Genomic DNA, 18,074 nt, shown 5'->3' with positions numbered 1-18,074 from the left:
AGCGCTGTTGTGTGTATGAACCTCAGGCCTGTAAGCCTCTTTGGACTTCCTTTATAGGACTGGGGTTCCAGCTGCCCATAAAAAAGTTTTCATTTAAGTGAAAATCAAAAAACCCCACACTCTTTTAAAAGTAAAAAATCACTTCAAGTGGGTGACATAAGATAAATATATTTAAATACTGAAAATGTTCCTTTTTTCTTTTTTTCTAGCTTGTCAATTCTACTTTTTCTTCCATGCCTGAGCAGCATTGGGATCAGTTCTTTGTCCATCCATAATGTTTCTTCTTCTCAGGACAATGAGATCGGGATTGTTTTTTCTGACCCCATAACACCTGCAGGAGTCATGACTTCAAGTTGAGAACCTGTAAAAGAGTGATTGCTCTCTGGAAATCCAGGTATTTTTACAGAATCAAACACTGTGATGATATTTAAACATCAGTCCTGAAGATCTGTTAGGAACACCTTCAGAAGGTATCAAGCCACATGGATCCATATGTAAGTTTTGTTGGTCTTTGCTGTCTGGACATTCCTGGAAAGCGAATGGGGTGTGAAGCGAGCATCTCTGCGGCAGAGCAGCTGCTCACCACAGCTCGGCTGCTCTAGCTATCACCATGCTGCACACTGCTGGAACGTCGCCAGTCCAAATCACAGTGTCCTAATTTCAGGGAAAGCTTCACTTAAAGTGGTTTAACCGAGATTGTTAATGTTCTGCCAAGCCAAGGATGGTTAACAACCATTAGCAGAGTACCCAGAACATGTTATCCATAACTTGTTTTCAAAATTCTCAACATTTGAAAACAGAGCAACATTCCTGCAGAACGAGGGCTGATGTTTACATATGCTTTTTTTCAGATGTGCCTCCCCACATTTTTAACTTGTTATCTGTGATGGGTATCTAAGGGAGAATCCATTTTAGTTTGACTGGCACCAAAAGAGCTCGGGATATACTATCCGTATGGTACCGATAGGTTTTAACTTTGGGTTAGCAACTACAGTGACCTTCTCCCTACAGGTCTCCAGGAGGCCGGAAAGTGTTGTAAATATCAAAATGGTAAGAAGTCAATCAAAACGCAGGGAGCTCGGCGCGGGCCTGAGCCGCCCGCTGGGCCCGGCGCTTGGCTGTTGCCATGGGAACGCCGCCGGAGCGCGGGCGGGCTGCGGGCGGCCCCTCTCGCGAGAGCGGCGGCGGGCGGAGCTCGGCGGGGCGGGCGCGGGGTGAGCTCATCCCGGGCTGCGCGGGCGGGGAGCGCCTCGCTCAGCCCAGCCCAGCGAGCGGAGCGGAGCCGAGCCGCCGGCAGCCGCCGCAGCAACTTTGTTGGGTGAGTTGCGAGCGGGAGCGTCGAGCCGAGGCGGGCTGCATGCCGCGCCCCCTCCTTCCTGCCGCGGAGCCTACCGCGGGGAGCCGCCGTGCCGCTGGCCGAAGGGGTGTGCGGGTGGGTGGATGCGCGTGCGGGGGAAGGGTAGCGGCCCCCAGCCCCGGGGCTGCGCGGCCCCCTGCCCCACACGGGTTAACGGGGGCGAGGGCAGCGGGGTCCGGGTGGAAGTGGCCTTCTGAGCTGCCTTCCGCCGCAGAGCCCAGAGCCGGGCGGGGGGCGCCTGCCCCGAGCGCCCCCGGGGCGGTGGGAGCCCGCCGTGTCGGCAGCTCCGGGGCGGGTCGGCGGGGGGTCCCCCTGCAGCGAGCCGTGCCGGGTGCTAGGTTCCGGATTTTTGTCTTTTTTCTCCGCAGGAAAGGCAGCCCCGAGCGGGAGCAGCGCGGCCGGAGGCGGTGGTGATCGGCGGCGGCCCGGCCCGCTGCGCTCCGAGGCGGCGGCTCCCGCGCTGCCCGTCCGTGCGGAGGCGGCCGCGCCGAGGGCGCCCTGCGGCGGGGGACGCGCTCCCCCGCGGCCCGGAGCCGCACACGCCGCTCGCCCCCACGGCTCGCTAGATAACTTGTCTCTTGTTCGCCCCCGTAAGTTGCACTTAAACCTTTTATTTATTTATTTATTTCCTTCTTTACTTTTTATAGCCAGCGAGGGTGTAGTGGGACCGGTTTTGTTCCGAGCCGGTGCTGAGACCGCAGTAATGATAACAATTAGGTGATTTGGGGGCAGTGCCGGTGGGGATGTTCTGAATGCTCTGATCACGAGGAGGCGGGGTGGAGGACAAAATGTTTGCGGATGGTTGATTTCTTCACTGGGAGCCTGGAAAAGTGGGGAAACAGGGAATTCGTTAAACTGAATCTCAAGGGGAAGGAGGAGGTGAAGAAGCAAGGAAAGGTAGATGCGAAGGCGAATGATTACCTTCCTAAGCCGAGTTTGTTCGGTCTTTCCCTCTTTTATATTTCATGAAGTCCTGATGTTAACGTTCTCATGGTATATTTAAAAATAACTGTATTGTTTGTGCTGGATATCTGTGATGCAGCTTCAGCTCATGTAATGAGGAATGCACTCATTCATGTCTGGTAAAGCAGCGACACAAAATGGAAATAGCTCAACTTAATGAAGATCTCCTTGTATAACCTTGGCCACAACATCTGTATGTTTTAGTTTGAGGAGGCGCGTTTTAACCCACAAAATAAAACAGAGGCATTTTTTTTGCATAATATTGCTTACCAAATCCTGTTTCAAATATTTTACCTGCAAAATCGCTTTAAAAAAATTTGAGTGATGCTGCTTTAATGAACCCGTTACTGCATGCTGAATGAAGTGCATCTGTGAGCATGGAGCCCTAGTTGATAATACAATGCAAATTTGTCTTGAGAGTAAAGGTGTCGGATTTCATTAAGTTTCAGATCTGTATGGATGAAGCAAGATTGGTGTTTTCTTTAGAAAGCAGCCCTTTCATGATGGGATTTTGATTGATTGATCGTTTTTGTTTATTTTTCTAACTATGGGAATTAAGCACTTGTTTCCTTTAAGGCATAAACCAGTTTTGTAAAAGGGAAAAGAGGTTTTGCTGCAAGTACTAACTGGGTAGCAAGTATCGGTGCTCTTTCAGGTGGAGAGTTTGGTTCTTATTTATTTGGAATGCATTGCTGGGCTAGACTCCATTGCCCTTCAGCTGAAGTGGTGGGACAGACGTGAAAATATTAAGGTAGAAGTTTGTGGCAATTGTAATCGCAGAGATCTCTTAAGTTGTGTTTCAATGTCAAGGCTTTTATGCCTTAGGCCATCAGATGCCATACCAGTTATTAATGTAGAAACAGTGTGGGAACTTCACAATAATTTTTTCTTGATTTCAAAAAACCAATCCCATAGGTTCCATTTAAGTAAAGCTAAAAAGAGAATTTTCTTGACTGAATGTTTTGTGTGTATGCTGTCTCATTTTGGTAATGGGAAGCTAGGGACAGAAGATTTTTTTTTTTTTTTTGCCATTTAAGGTGTTTATTTATGGCCAGTTGATTAAAGGATGTGCACTTAGTTGCTCAACATTGCATTAAGAAGGTTTTACTGATGCTAATAAAATGCTTAGTTTCATCATTGCTATTTGGGATAGGCGTACTTAGCTCTCAGTTGTGGTTCATAAAACCTCTTAGATCATGAAGTCAGAAGGAAAATAGGATGCCAGCTCTGACTATTGTAGGGCTGCAAAAATTTGCTTGATGTAAAAGGCTAGCAGGTGTAGTGGCAGGCACTGACACAGACCTGTGAAAGGGTGGAACTGCAGCCAGGAGTGAAGACTTAGTGTGAGGATGTGCAATTCATGATCTATTTTTTCTATAATAGCAGGTTTTATTGTAATTTCAGTTGTGCATCACTGGTTCTAGGCTTGAAGAGCTTTTGTCTCAACCCCCCCACCATGTTTATCTGAAATGTTATTTTAAGGTTTGAGATTAACTTTTGGGTAGCTGTTTTAAAAACTGAGTTCAAATGTGGCCTCTTCCCCCTGCTGCAGTTTTTCAAGAAGTGCTTTTTTTTTCCCCAACATGCTTATAAGCATTCTGCTGGCACTTCGGGAGCATTTTGTTCTTGTGTAGCTCTTATTGTCTTCTCGGTTTCGTAAATCCGTCGGAAATAGATCCTTTAAAATGTCGATTTCAGAACTCTTAGTTTTGCCACTATGGAGGTATTTTTTTATTTCTAAGATAGGAGAACAAAACTTAAGAACATAGAATGTTCCAAGTGGGTATTTTGAACTTCAGCAAGGTCATGAGGATCATTTTATAAATACATTGGGAAAATGTGAGGTAGGCTAGTAAGAGAATGGGTTGAGGCCCAGTTGAATTTCTTTTCTATTCGTCTGTTTTGTCCAATAGCATGTCTATTATAGAGAAGAGAAAGGAAAGTTTTCTCCATATCAGTAGTTTAATCCCTTCAGCAAGGGGTTTGCTGCAGGCTATTGAGTTCTTACTGCTACTGGCTAGAAATCTGGGATGCCCTACTGGGGTAAAGCAGCAGAGCTTCTGCCTTCATCAAAATTTCAGTCACACAAGTTGGTTTCCCTAATGCTGATGGGTTCAGAGGTTGAAATTTATTCTCATTGACCTTAAGTGTTGGTTGTTTGGCAGTTTTGATCTGTTGTTTCCTTGGCTTTCTTGGCTTCAGGCAGATTCCTTTTATTTCTCCCCAGCTCTTTAATTTAAATAACTAAATCATGTCTTATTGACTTTTTAAATATCTTATTTTTTTTAATGTATTTTCTCTGTTTACTTCTTTATCTGTATTTTAGATTTTTGTTTTATTCATTTATTCTGAAAGCCATTTCTTTAACTTGTTAATAGGTTATGACAGGAGTACAGCAATACTAAGTGCAGTTATTTTTTTACCAGTGTAAATACATAATTTTAAGAACTGCTAGATGAGGGTTTTGTTGATTTGGCATGTAAAATTAATCATGTGTTTATTATCTTTCTGTGAGTGAAAAAAGTTACGTTGTTCTGTGTTTTATGTTTCCAGGGAGATTTGACTTCAGTGACTTGATTTCAAGTATATCTCTCCTAAATTGCAGCTTTTAAATAATCTTAGGCTTTATATTCACAAGAGTTCAGTGTAGTATTTGAATGAGGACTCTCAGCTTGGAGGTTGAGAAAGTGGGATTTGATGGCTCTATGAGACTTGAGATATTCTCTAATGAAAGGCCATCAGTGTTTTTTTGGGAGTGCAGCCTTATCAGCAAGGATGAACTTGAGGCTCGATTGTAAACCTACAGATTATGGTCACTGGTGAGGCTGAATGACAATAATTTTTCATTTTAAATTCTTATGCAGCTGGCAGCACAAGACTAACACAGTCTGTAGCAGTTTTGGTGTTAGTTTTGATAGTAGTTTTGCACTGTGAACTTTGGGAAACCCGTTAGGAGTTGCAGAGACTATAACTGTTTTTGAATATGAATCAGCAGATAAAATGGTTTTAGATGTCCGTTTTTTGCATATGTAAAGCTAAATTATGTCATTGTCAGTCTCTTTAATATTGGATTCTGTGGCACAGTTTACTGAGTGAGTTATTTGATTTAGAGTCTGCCACATGTCTTTTATGTTAAGTGCTAAGTGAGGCTAAGGATTTACATGTCTTTGTTTTCTTTATGGAAGCATGTTTTAAAGAGCACTTCTTTTGAATGCAGAGACAGAACACTCTTCATAATCTTGGTAGCTTTTGAATAGTATGATTGCTAACTAAGTGTTCGTCATGGTTCTTTCAAGAGTCTAAGTCTGTAAGTGGAGTGCAGTCCTGCAAAGCTGTATCTTCTCGCTCCTTTAGCTCCTGCTGGATGCTGCAGTGCAGTAGTCATAGCTCTCGTTCTCTCATAGTGGATGGATGTCTCAAGACATCCATCTTTTCAAGAGAAATCAAGTTCCTGGAAAATGCAAGGCTGTGTTGAAAACTTTTCTGAAAGTGTATCATAGAGAAGGAGGAGGTGTTAGTGGCACTAGTGGTTCATGCCTAGGCCTGAGAGGCACGCTGAATTTTTTGTTGATGTTTTAATATTCTTGTACTCTTGGTCTTAGACTCTGTAGAATGGGAAGAATGCTTTCTTCAGGTGGGTTGGAGAGATTAGTGGCATGATTTTTGAAGACCAAGTTTTATTTTATAAGTCTCCAAAGCTTAGAGAAGCTACTGGCATGTATTATGTAGTTGGTTTAAAGGTGGGATGTTCTTCATTAATCCGTATGGTTTACCTTCAGTGCTCAAATACCTTTTGGAGGTGTTTAAATTTTGTGTTGTTTATTTACCTTTTGAGGTCACAGGATTTGTACCTCCAAATAATCACATAAACCTCAGAGAGAGACTGGTTGTTACTTTATTACTGCAGGTGTGAGATGTTAACTTTGAACTTGTGCTTTAACAGGACATTTAACTTAGTGAAACTTCTTCAGTTAATCCTAAAAAATCCTGGTTTTCCTAATTTGTGATGTTATAGTGGATTAAAAAAATCTCAACTAGCCAAAATAATTGGGCAACAAGTTCTTCTTCCAGGCTGCTGGGAGGTATGGGTCAGAAGTTGTGCATAACTTGGAGAAAAGTTGCCTGTTAGATCTGCCTATGAGACTTAGTTATGTTCTTGGCTGGATTATTATATGGATTTTCATATTTACTTTTCTGGAAATAGCCCAGCATCTTCCTTTGCTGTGTAGCCTGCCCTGCTGCCTTCTCCGTGCAGTGGATGGTGAGGTTCCAGGGGGTGCCAAGGGCTGCCTTTGAAGCATGGCTCTGTTCTCTGAGTTTCTCGAGTCATAATGCATTTTACAGCACCATAAGCTAAATCAGTTATCTTTTGACTTTTGAATAAATAATGACAGGCTTATTGTATGCTGATGTGATGTGAAATAGGATTAATACAGACCTTTTTTTAAGAGTGTCAGATAACATCTGTAAGACGTTTGCTGTGGTGGCAGAACTTTCTGTATGCCAGTTGTTCACATCAGAAGATTTGGTACATATCTTGCGTTTTCTTGTTGGTCCTACAGACAGCTCTCTCTGAAGACTTACAGACTCTTTTAATACATGCATTTGTATATTTGACCAAAGGTTGCTGTTGTGGTTTAACCCCAGCCAGCAACTAAGCACCACAGTTTAGCCCCAAGAAAATTTTTACATTGTTCTTGGAACTTTTTCAAATGATTGCAGTTTTGTTTTTATAAGGTACTGGTCTTACTTGCTCACTCAAAATGAATTCACACTGTCACTGGAAGTACTTGGTGCAGATCTGTGTTGATTGGTGTTTATGGGAGAGGTTATTTCCTGGTTTTAAACGTTTTTTTTTTTTTCCTGTCTTTTTGTTTAAAAGGGCACTTTCATTTTACTTCAGAATGGCTGTTTTATATGCGTGGTTTTGTCACTTGGTCTTACTATAGCAAATTATTTGGCACAGTAGGCATTGGTCTCTGGCTGAAGGTGGGGGTATCAAGTCTCCTAGATCAACTTTTTGCATTTGAGCAATTTTACTTCAGACAGAATTTAGTCTGGTCTCCTGAACTGGGTGTTGCCTACACAGATGTTGGCGTGGACCTCTGTGACCATTAAGGGTTGGGTCACATTTGGTGAACTTCTGGACAGGGATTTTTAGCTTAGTTTCTTCCAGGAGAATTCCAGTTTATGGTGCCAGAAAACCTATAGAAATTAAAATAAATAATTTGGGTGACAAAGCATTTAACAGACGACCACCCCAGAGTGACTGGTGAATGTCCATTATTGGAGACTTCTAAAGCTTGACAGGACAAAGCCATGAGCCCCTGGAAGCAGTGTGACAGCCGACTCTGCTCCAGTGGAGGTTGGACTCCTGGGTTAAACTCTGCTGGCTGCTAGCTGGTGATGGCTGGAGTGCTCCTCAAAGGGTGCTGCTGTTGGAAGTGCTATTGTGGGTACAGCTTAAACAACTTAAAAATAAAAAGTTTGCTATAAGGGTAGTTTTCTTTTTTTGAACTAATGCGAAACACTTTTCCTTTGGTGTCCAGCCCAGTTAGTGTCTCTTGCAGGGGCAGCAGCAGCACTGCTGGTGGCTGTCCGGTTGCAAACCTGTGACAGGAAACCCCTTTCCTTTACCTGCAGGCACACAAGGGGGGCAGTGGGTTGTGTGCCTACTTATTTATTTTTCCTCAAGAGACTCATGTAAACAGAAACATACACATATTGAACATGTGCCTTTTAGCAAGGCCACAGCACAAATTTGCTCTTGCTCAAGAAACTGGCAAAGATCAGACTTTAGTTTTTTCTTTTTTGCCTTTCTGAAGTGTAACAGAACTTCATCTGCATGTTTAAAAATTAAAGACCATGGGTGATGAAACTCGGACTGCAGGCTTAAACGTGTTAGTGCTATATAAAAGTCATTACAGTTCTTATCTCTGAGCTGTTTAAAGATCTCATTTTGTTTTTGTGCACAAGGCTTCTCTCCTCACTTTCTGAATTACCAATCTTTTTTTTTTTTTTTAATTTATAAAAGCTGAAATGTCTGATACTATTTTTGGAATATTTTTGCCTGTATCAAATAGAACTCAATACTGGACCTTATACCGGACCTCAACAAATAAATCCTGGAGGGCCTTCCCTCATTCTGCTGGATGCAGTTGAAATTTCTAGGAGTATTTTTCTTTTCAAATTGTAAGGGCTAAAATAGGATTTTATGCTTTCAGTCCATGCTGAAGAACTGCATAATTGTGCAGAAGAAAGTTATGGCATTTTCATGCCTTGAAAATGAATACATCTTCATGAATGACGTGATACTGGCACTGATAATCTACTTTCCAAATGTATTTAACAGTTTGTTGTATTAATCAGAATAAAATTGTTCAATAGTCTGCTCTGTATTGATCATACAGCAGCTGGAAGAAAGAGTGAACCACGATGCTTTCCCACAACTTTTGCTGAAGAAAACATTCAGAAGTGAGGAGAAACGGAGATACTTCTGTAAAAGCTGTTAACATAGTTTATCCTTTCCTTGGATTTTTTTTTTTCCTTGACTCTTTTCCTTCTTTTGCCTTACTTTTACAGTCTTTGGCGAGGGAACTATTGACAGAAAGTCAGTTCTAGTGTTGTTTAACCTTCCTCCCTTCTGCATTGTCTCGCTGTGCTGTGTAGTCATTGACTCGTACTCTACCTAGCTCTGGGAATTCCCAAATCTAGTACTGTTTATTGTATTGCCCTACAGAGGTGGTAGGAGAATCTTTGCTAGGCTGCCTCTGTTAATGTAGACAAAAGAAAGATGCTAGTATCATCTTAAAACATGCAATCCATTTAAAATTGAAAAGGCTTTTAAAAAAATTCAGATCTGTGGGTTTTTAGTGCTTGCCTGTACAGTGACGTGAGTGTTTGTGGTAGTCTGGAGAACCACCTGCAACTATTTGAATTGTGATGCACTGTGGAATAATTTGAGAGCCTTAAGTTAATTCTTGCCTTATTATACAATTACCTCCTTATCTAGGTAAAGCCAGAATATCTGCAGAACTTCACAGGGTTTTTATCATGTGCTAAAATGAAATCATCAGGACTTTTTTTTAAATCCTGTACTATTGTACTTTTATTTTCACCTCGAAATTTAGGGTTAAGTAATATGCTAGATAACATTTGAGAACAGGGACACATTATTCTGTCTCCAAACAACAGTTTTGGGATTGGGTGTGAACATGCAATAATGTACTCTGTGTTCTAGATTTAATCACTTGTATATGTAGTGTTGATGCAGTAAAGACTTTCAAATTTGTTGGTAATTTAAAGCACGTCTCCTGTGAAACAAAGGTGTGATAATAAGCAGTTATTAAATGTTGTGAAGGGTGCTCATCATTATTGTTTTAACAGAATTTAGTCATTATCCTACTGGTTGTTAACATCATTAAATATATTTTTAGTATATAAATTGGTACTTTACATACCTGAGCAACTGAGTTGAGGTTTTCCATTCTTGCATTGTTGATGTATCTTTTTGTTTGTGCAGGTTAAGTGTAATGACTTGCCTCACACTGCCAACAACTTTCTGCCTGCTAAGGGTAAGAGGGCACATTGTGAATGTGCTTTTTACCTGAGACATAGAATGCATCGGTTCTGAAAATAGGGGTGGGGTAAGCAGTTATTTTAATTCATTTAATTGCAGTTGTGTGGAGCTGGCTACATGAAAAATAATTCTAGGCAAGGTAAACATTGTTTTGTAGAAGAACGAGTGCCTAGAGATAAAAAATATCTGAAGTGCTGGGTGAGGGAAGAGACCCTAACTGTTCCTTATTTTTTGTAAACCTGCACTTTGCTAAAAAACCCCACAAAGCAATTTATAGTAGTCATCAAATATTCCCAAGAATGGTGCAGTCTAACTTTAGGTGACAGCTGTCTTTATGTTCTTGAAGCATGGCCTTAAGTGACTTAGGGCTAAATAGACAGACCTCACAAACTGATACAAGTACTAAAAGTAAGGAGCAGTTGTAGGAATTCTTGGATAAAATCCTCATTTAATCTTTCAGTTATGAGGAATAGGAAGAAGTAATTAGAATTAACAAGAGTCAAACTTGAAGTAATTGTAAAAGAGCTAGTGGACAGATGTAAAATCAAGTAATGTTTTCATCACTTACATGTTTGGAATATATTGGAAGGTGGTCTTTAGAACACTAGGGATGTTGTAGAGGATAAAAGCAATCCAGAATCATCCAGAGTTATCATGGGTAGTGGTTTTTGGTAGAGAACAGTACTGATGAAAGCAATTTTTTTGAGTGTTACAATTTATAAAAAAAGGGTCCAGAGATTCTCATTTTCTAGCTTTAAAAGTGAGAGAAGAGTTGAAGATATGTTTGAAGGGAGGTGGGAGAAGAATCAGCACAACTCAATAAAAATCAAACTTAATGCTTAACATTCTGACTAGTTTCTTAGGTTTGGATCCTGCTTTCCTCCAGAATGTTTAGCTTATTTTTCCAGGGGTTGTCAGAAAACAGAACTAAATTAATGCTTTTTTGAGACGTAGCTAGAAATTAGAACTTTATTCCTTGTAACAGAGAAGTTACATGAGGATTGTATAAACATTGGACCGGCTTATGTGGTTTTTCATGTTCACATTTTTATGTGGGGAAAGAAGAGGACTTGTGAAACAGTGCTGTCTATTTCAGTGGCATTTTACAGGTTTCAGCAAAAACTCTGCAGCAGTATGTGGGTGTTATGTGCTTGCAAGTAAAGTAATTTATTGTTAGTGTTTAATAGTACTTTTGAAAATGAAGTAATGGTATACGTAGTATAATGCAAAATACCCCTAAGTAGTGGCTGGTTTCTGCATTACAGTATTTTCCTGCTGCTGATGGAGGTACAAAAATCTCTTTGTGTTAGATGTTGAAAGCTGTTTTGCCAGGTAGAAAAATTCTTTCTGAAGGTGGTGGTGTTTTTTGTTTTGAATCCAGTGTTAGTGCTGAGTGACTGTTCTCTTGGTTTAAAAATGTTAATAGCAGTAGATATCTTGTTTGCTGTAACCTCTCTTTGTTATCACCTTGGTACTTAGCTGAGATGCCAAAAGCTCTTGAAATACATTGCAGCTTCAAGCAGGTTAGGTGCTTAAATACTGGCACCCTGGGTTGCAAGTCAGTGTGTTTTATTATCCCTGTGCTCAAAATAGTGAACCAAAGACTCAGGATACTATTGAAGTGCCTCTGCTGTTCAGTTTATAATGATGTTAATTAGTGCTGAATGTCATTAAGATGAACATATGCCGTGTTAATGAAACTACTTCTGAAATTGAGCTATTGTCATTAACTCACTCAATGGTTGTACCGAAAAGTTGCTTGACTCTGCTCCACAAGAAAGATAATTGAGAAGTGCTTACAGTGTGTAGCTGTCCCTTGGGAATGGATCATCTGGTCTCATTTACCTCTTCTGAGACACTGGACAGTCAGACTTGGCTGCAAGGGAAGGACTGGTTTAATAGCAATATAGAGCTTTGAGCATACTCTCTTCTCAGGGCCTTTGCTTGTCTTGTGAACACAAATGACTTGTCCAGTCTCATGATTACATGTGAGGAACAAGCTCCTGTTTCTGGTAAGGTTAATATCATCTGATCTGCTCCTTTTTTGCATCTAGGAAAGAAAGGATTTTTGTGGGGAAGGTTTTGCAAATGGTTTATACTAGTGGCAGTTACTTGTGGGATGAAGTTTGATTTCTTTATATCTCTTCCTCCTCACTTAGTTTTAGACTATTCTACCAGTCTTGATTTAAAATAAAGGGGAACTGAATCGAGCAGGATAATTGCAATATTGACCATACATAAGTATTTTGTACTTGTGTCTGTATTTTCATAGACCAGAAGAGGCCAAAGCCCTACTTGGAGATCTTAGGCAAAATACAGAATCATCTAGGTAACTAATGTGGTGCAGCATACTTGCATGATAGTGGTGCTGCTCTGCATTGCGTGCACTCTCTGTATAATGAGAGGCACTAATGAGATTGTATTTTGATGTGACTTTACTGTAATGTCAGTGCCTTGTATTCCTTCATTAGTTTACCTCATTGACTTTGTTGAAGTGAGGAAATGCAGGTGCCCTTGAGCAAAGTGTCTTAACACACACATGAGAAATCTCTAGTAGTGTTCAGAGCAGAAGCTGCCTTGGGCTTTAGATTTCATCCTACTCTGGACGAATTTATTTATAACAAGCTGTAAAGCTGTGCTGGAGACTCTTGAGCCAGCTCAGAGGAAGGCAGGGACTACATCTGGACTTGTCTGCAGCCTGCTTTTTGCTCCCAAGAGTGGCTCTGCTCACCTTAAACTCCTGCTGTTTGCTGGGAACAGTCCCTGGCCTCCCGGGATCTCATGTACATCAATGGCCCCTGAGTAAGCTTGAACAAAACCATGACCGTTATGGATTAATGCTCAGACCTGTGCCCTGGACTTATTTTATTTATTATTATAGCTTTAGCTCTCAGTGCCTACATGGCACAATGTAACGCTCTGCTGAGTCCATAGTAGCACGTGTGTAGCATTTAATGGCAGGAGCGTAGCACAGCCTGTGAGCCCTGCTCTTCAAGCCTAGGGACAGTGTTGAGCTAACGTGGCTGTTGCCTTTCTGGTTCTGCCATTAGTCCAGCAGTTTTAGCTCAAAGGTCAGAAGATCAGCGGTACAAGCATAATACCTGGCATGCTGCAAATTAGAGTAATACTGAAATAGATTGCCTTGGCTTTTCATTGCCTGCTAGATATCCCTGTTTTAGTGAGTTCTTCTGCATCCTGACCTGTAGCAGTAGAGAATGAGAAGGTGCATAACACTGCAAAAGAAATCAAACAGAATGCATGAAAATGCTTAGAAATTGTCAAATCTAAGGCCATTCAAATGAATTTTAATGCATTCCTTCGAATCTGGATTAATATCTGGTATAGGCTCTCAAGATATCTCCAGAAAAAATTGTGTTCAAAAGTTACATGTGAAGTACTGCCTGGCTGTACTTCAGAGAGTGTCTTTGTTGACACTGCACCCTGTGAGAGTCAGCCAACGTGCCTTGCATTGTCACTTGGAGGTTTTCCATTTTAGCTTTTCTCTAGTTCTGGCAAATGCATGGGTAATGTTCTTCAGCTCAGCACTAGCTCAGATATCTGTGCTGCATGGCAGTCACTACTGAGATTGCAGTTGCTGTGTTCTGCATTTCCTGTAACAGGTTTGAGGCAAGGTTGCTCTCAAAGTTCTTGGTTTGGAAACCAAACCAAGCTATGGAAACAAGCTGGGGTGGTCATGCTCTGTGTGTTCCTTTCAGTTTGCTTTTTTCCTTAACAGTTTTATTCTCCCCAGCTTCCTAAATATTTTGGATTTGCTGGGCTTTGGGTTTAGCCCCTTATGAGGTCTTAAAGTGTCTAATAGGTCTTGAGGTCTTAAAGTGTCTAATAGGTCTTGTAAAGGGAGACTAATGAGTGGGTGAGGTTGAGTCCCAGCAGTGGTGAGAGCTGTAGCACACACAAGGATGTTCTAAGCTGCCAGAGAAGCTGTGCGATGAGTACAATTTCATGGGAGGAACTTCAGTTTAAGTGTATGTGTTTTTATATATCAAATCTGAGAGAGATTTAAAGGTACTAAGACCTTGTTAGTTCATGTAATTGCTTGTTCTGTATAGATTTCTGTCCAGTCTTCCTTCCGGAGAAAGTGCAGAAGATAAAATGTAGTGGGAGCCTGTAGTGGTATCTGTGTTTAGGTTGCTCAATAGTTTCTGTAACTAAATGTCTTATGAGATCTCTTTCTTTCTTTCCCTCCAGTATGGTTTCTGCTACTGCTGTGTGAGCAGCTTTTGTGGTTTTTTTGGTAAACTAAATCACTTTGTATGAGGAAATGACTTTTTCATTTTGGAGAATTTTGAAATACCATGCCCCTCTACTCCCCCCCGCCCCAAGTGTTACTGTTGAGAATTGAAATACTGGTTAGCAAAAGCTTTTTCATAGTACCTTTCCTCAAGAAGAATCTTTTCATTGTGCTACAGAGGTGTATGAGTGTTTTAAGGCTCACCCTGCAAAATTCTGTGAATGTCAGAGGAGGATGAACACAAGTGGGATCCTGCCCTTCCACTGTCTTCCCAAATCACTCTTACGAGACACTTTTGGCTTCTTTCTGACTGCCTGTGCTTACTGGCAAGTACTTTGTATGGCTTAGTTGAAAAGAGGTGGTGGGATGCGTGTGAAGGATGGTTTTATTCTTGCTCTTGCTTGTCTGACCAAAACTGAATCATTTTTTTCCTTCAATTTTTTTTTTTTTTATTCTATTTGGGAAGTTAAGCAGGTTCATTTTGTACTGAGGCAGGGGGTGCAGAGGCTAATTGTTTTGGATCTCACTGGACAAGTGGTATGAGACAGGAGGATCCAAAAAGGACATCCTGACTTACAAAATTAGGATCCTATGCAGTTGTAATGCTATTGATTATTGGATAGTAAGGCTGCAGGTAAAGCAGAATTTGTAATGACTTATTTTTCAATTCAAGATTGACTAGAAGGTAGGTTGTAATGTGAGATTTCTCCTGTTGTAGAGATGCACAACTGAGTGTTTATATCTGTCTCAGAAGGGGAAGTCTTTGAGTAAGGTGCATGTTGACTTGGTTGTCTGTGAGAGTGGCACTGTGGGGAGCAGTAACGGGGCCAGACTCCTTTTTCTGTCCTGGGATCTCAGCAGCTGCTGTGCAATGTGCAGTCTGGGCTCACTGAGCTCTTGCTTACATTCCATTCTGTTGTTCCTGAGATTAGAGCTCTTTGTATTCTCCTCAACTCTTTCTTTCTAGAGTTGAGGAGAATACTTGTTTCTTCACCTGCACTGACTATTTGCATGGCCTAATATTAGATGATAGTGATTCACAGATCTTCTAGGATTACTTCTTTTTGGGGCTGCTGTAACGATTTTGCAGTTTAGATGATGGTATCTGTCAGCCTGACCCTTGTTCAGGCATTCAGCATCAATCAACACTGGGCTGAAGAAGTGCTACAACACAAAATGCATTTAAGTTCCTTCTTAGTAAAAGGAGGAAAGACCACTAGTATACAAAGCCATGGAAGTTGGTGTGAAGAGTATGTAATAATATATATCCAAACTTCAGGTTAATAAGTTAGAGCACTGCTTCAGTGATGCCACAAGCAGGACTTCAGGACTCCCAGTACTGGGTCAGAAGTACAGTGATCATATATAAAGTATCAATCTCTTAAATTATTCTGTTGGCTTTAATAAAATCAAAACACCAGGTAGCAGCATGACTTATTTGCATTACACATTCATTATTTAGACCACTATGATTTTATACTGAATTAGATCTAATGCACTTCCCTACCTCTGATACCAGTCTGGTGTCATGTTCTGCCACACCTGATAAAATTTGAGCATGTGCCTGAATCTCATTTGGATAAAATTTATCATGTTTGGTGATGTGATAGTGCAAAGATTTGCTGTAAATGCTTGTGAAACCAGTATTTCATCTCCGGTAACTTTGTGACATCCTTATCTCTACAAATATTTGAGAAAGTGTACTTTTCAACTTATTTTGTACCTAACAAATAACTGGTTTTATGCAGTGTTTGACTGGTTATGGAAGGCCTGGTCTTTGCATGTATTGTGCAACCACTGTTGTCTGAAGTTATGAATGGATGCTTTCAGTCATGGTAAACTGATCTTCATTGTATTTATCTTTTTATTCAACATCCATTCTTAGTATTATGCCAAACCCAAAGCCTATTTCTAATTTTGTAAAAGAGAAAAAATAATTCAGTCTTAGTGAAGCAGATTCTTTCTTGAATTCTCTTTAATCTTTTTGATAGATATGAGACTGCAAATCTTGTTATCTGAAAGAAAAGGGGGCCTTTAGAGGAAAAGATTTTAAATGGGATCGTAAATGTTCTGTTTGGATCTGTCTTATTAGACATTGCTTGGAAATTGAATCTCCTTCTGAAGACATTTACATGTTCCAAGTTCTCAGTATTTGACCTGATTTTATTACCAGCTGCTATTTTTGTTTCAAGACATGAACTGGGCTGTTTTAACGTCTTTTGACCTTTCTTTTGCAAAAAGGGAAAGCATACTCTTCTAGCCTTGTGGCTAAGTATATTGTTTTTTTTTTTTTTTTTTTTTTTACTTAGAAAACCATATGATCTGGGTTCAAATTTCTACAGAATAGGAGATGCTGAGGTTCATAAGTAGTGTCTTGGGTGCTATGGAATATGTCTGAATCCATGGTGTCCAGAAGTGCAGGGTGAAGAGATTCAACTGTGATAATGCTAGGAGATTTTTGGCAAAATATTTGTTAAGGGCGTGGCTTAAAGTGATTTATTTTTATTTTGAACTATGTCAGGTATTAAAATTTTCTTATTATTTTAGTAGAGATTCCATTTAAATGTTTCTATTTTAAAATTTTTTTTCCCTCCCCAATAGTGGTGTTTATCAGCAGTGTTGAGGAAGGGATAATTCTTTTAGTGTTTCATGTGCCACAAAATTGTTTTCTTGCACATTCTGCAATAGAGGAGTCTTTCCTGGCCCTGATTATTGAATTTCAACAACTTAGAGTGGTAGTGACTTTAGCTTAGTCTTTGCTGTAAACTCCCTTTCTGTAGGTGCAGAAAGCAAGATGTTGCCTCAAGCCTTCTCCAGAGTAACAAGTGCAGGTATCTCAGCCTGTCCTTGTTCCTTGTGGACTTCAGTCCCCCAATGGCTAGATGGTCTCTGCTGAACTTTCTTTAGTCCATCTTTGTTACACTGAACAGGCCAAAACTAGGCATGTTCATTTAGCTGGGATCTCACTAGTGCTGAGTTAAAGTCAGTGTCACGTCTAGGTTTAGACAGAGCACCATCAAGCACTTCAAGGCAGATATTTTTAACTTGCTCTTATCTAGAGATTGAGATTGTACATTTTCAGAAATGTCTATTTTTACTCCTAGGTGGATGAGGAATCTTAGCTTGAATAATGTTTTACTATATTACTGTTTTCAGAAAGGGTTTTTTACATTGTTTAGCTTGAAGTAGGCTAATTTATAGCCAGCTTGTTTCATACAGCTGCAGATTTAATCAATGTATTTCTCTGCTCTTTGAAGCCCTTTTCTGTCTAAATTAAACTGGTAGAACTTGCACATCATTTTAGTTATCCTACTGATGCATTTTACCTCATGTGGCATGTTATATTGCATTTCTTCAAAGTAGGCATCAAGCAAACTGTGGTGGTTGTCCGACTTTGAGTGAAAAAGTAGTTTTCTGCCTTCTTTATTTTTGGTGTCAGCTTCCAGTTTATAAATTACTGTTTGTTTGATCTGCATGCAGGGATGCACTTTGCACCATATTGTAATGTGTCTAAGTCAGTAATAGTCATGCCAGAATAAATGCTTATGGGAGAAATATGAAAGTGGGCATTCTCAGTAACAGTGAGTAGGGAAATGAAGTAGTGGCAGGGAACAGAGAACAGACAGTAATGATATTTTTGTCCAATGCAAATCAGTCTTTTACACGGACCAGTGAAAAAAGATGTTTTGCCCTTGCTACTTGTATCTTTCATCATACTGCTTGTGATGTCTAGCAGGCTGCATGACGATGCCAGAGCAGAAGCAAGCTGCCATAGAGCTCTCTTGGTGCAGAGCCCAGGTCATCCAGAAACTGGATTCTTGGTTTAGGTTCAGACCTCTCCTATGGTAATACTTTTAGTCATATAACTTTAATTTTTGCTGAAGACTAACTAAAACTTGCTGGGACCCGTACAACATTATTTT

At 40.5% G+C, this 18,074-nt stretch overlaps 1 protein-coding gene across 8 annotated transcripts in view; it reads left to right on the top strand.

Annotated features, from left to right (window-relative positions):
* The first annotated feature begins 1,196 nt into the window (after positions 1-1,196).
* Positions 1,197-18,074, top strand: part of SIPA1L1 (signal induced proliferation associated 1 like 1) — a 201,543-nt gene continuing 184,665 nt past the window's right edge. For 6 of the 8 annotated variants that reach the window (XM_059849637.1, XM_059849631.1, XM_059849638.1 and 3 more), the window contains exons 1-2: positions 1,197-1,318; positions 1,726-1,947. The gene's annotated coding sequence lies outside the window, so the exon portion shown is untranslated. Of the gene's footprint in view, positions 1,319-1,725; positions 1,948-9,842; positions 9,895-18,074 lie in introns of all 8 variants that reach the window. The other 2 variants (XM_059849632.1, XM_059849636.1) reach the window with 1 other exon arrangement.

This window comes from Haemorhous mexicanus, chromosome 6 (assembly GCF_027477595.1).
Source record: "Haemorhous mexicanus isolate bHaeMex1 chromosome 6, bHaeMex1.pri, whole genome shotgun sequence".
NCBI lineage: Eukaryota > Metazoa > Chordata > Aves > Passeriformes > Fringillidae > Haemorhous > Haemorhous mexicanus.
The sequence above is the reverse complement of the archived record's forward strand: the minus strand, read 5'-3'. Positions and strand labels throughout refer to the sequence as shown.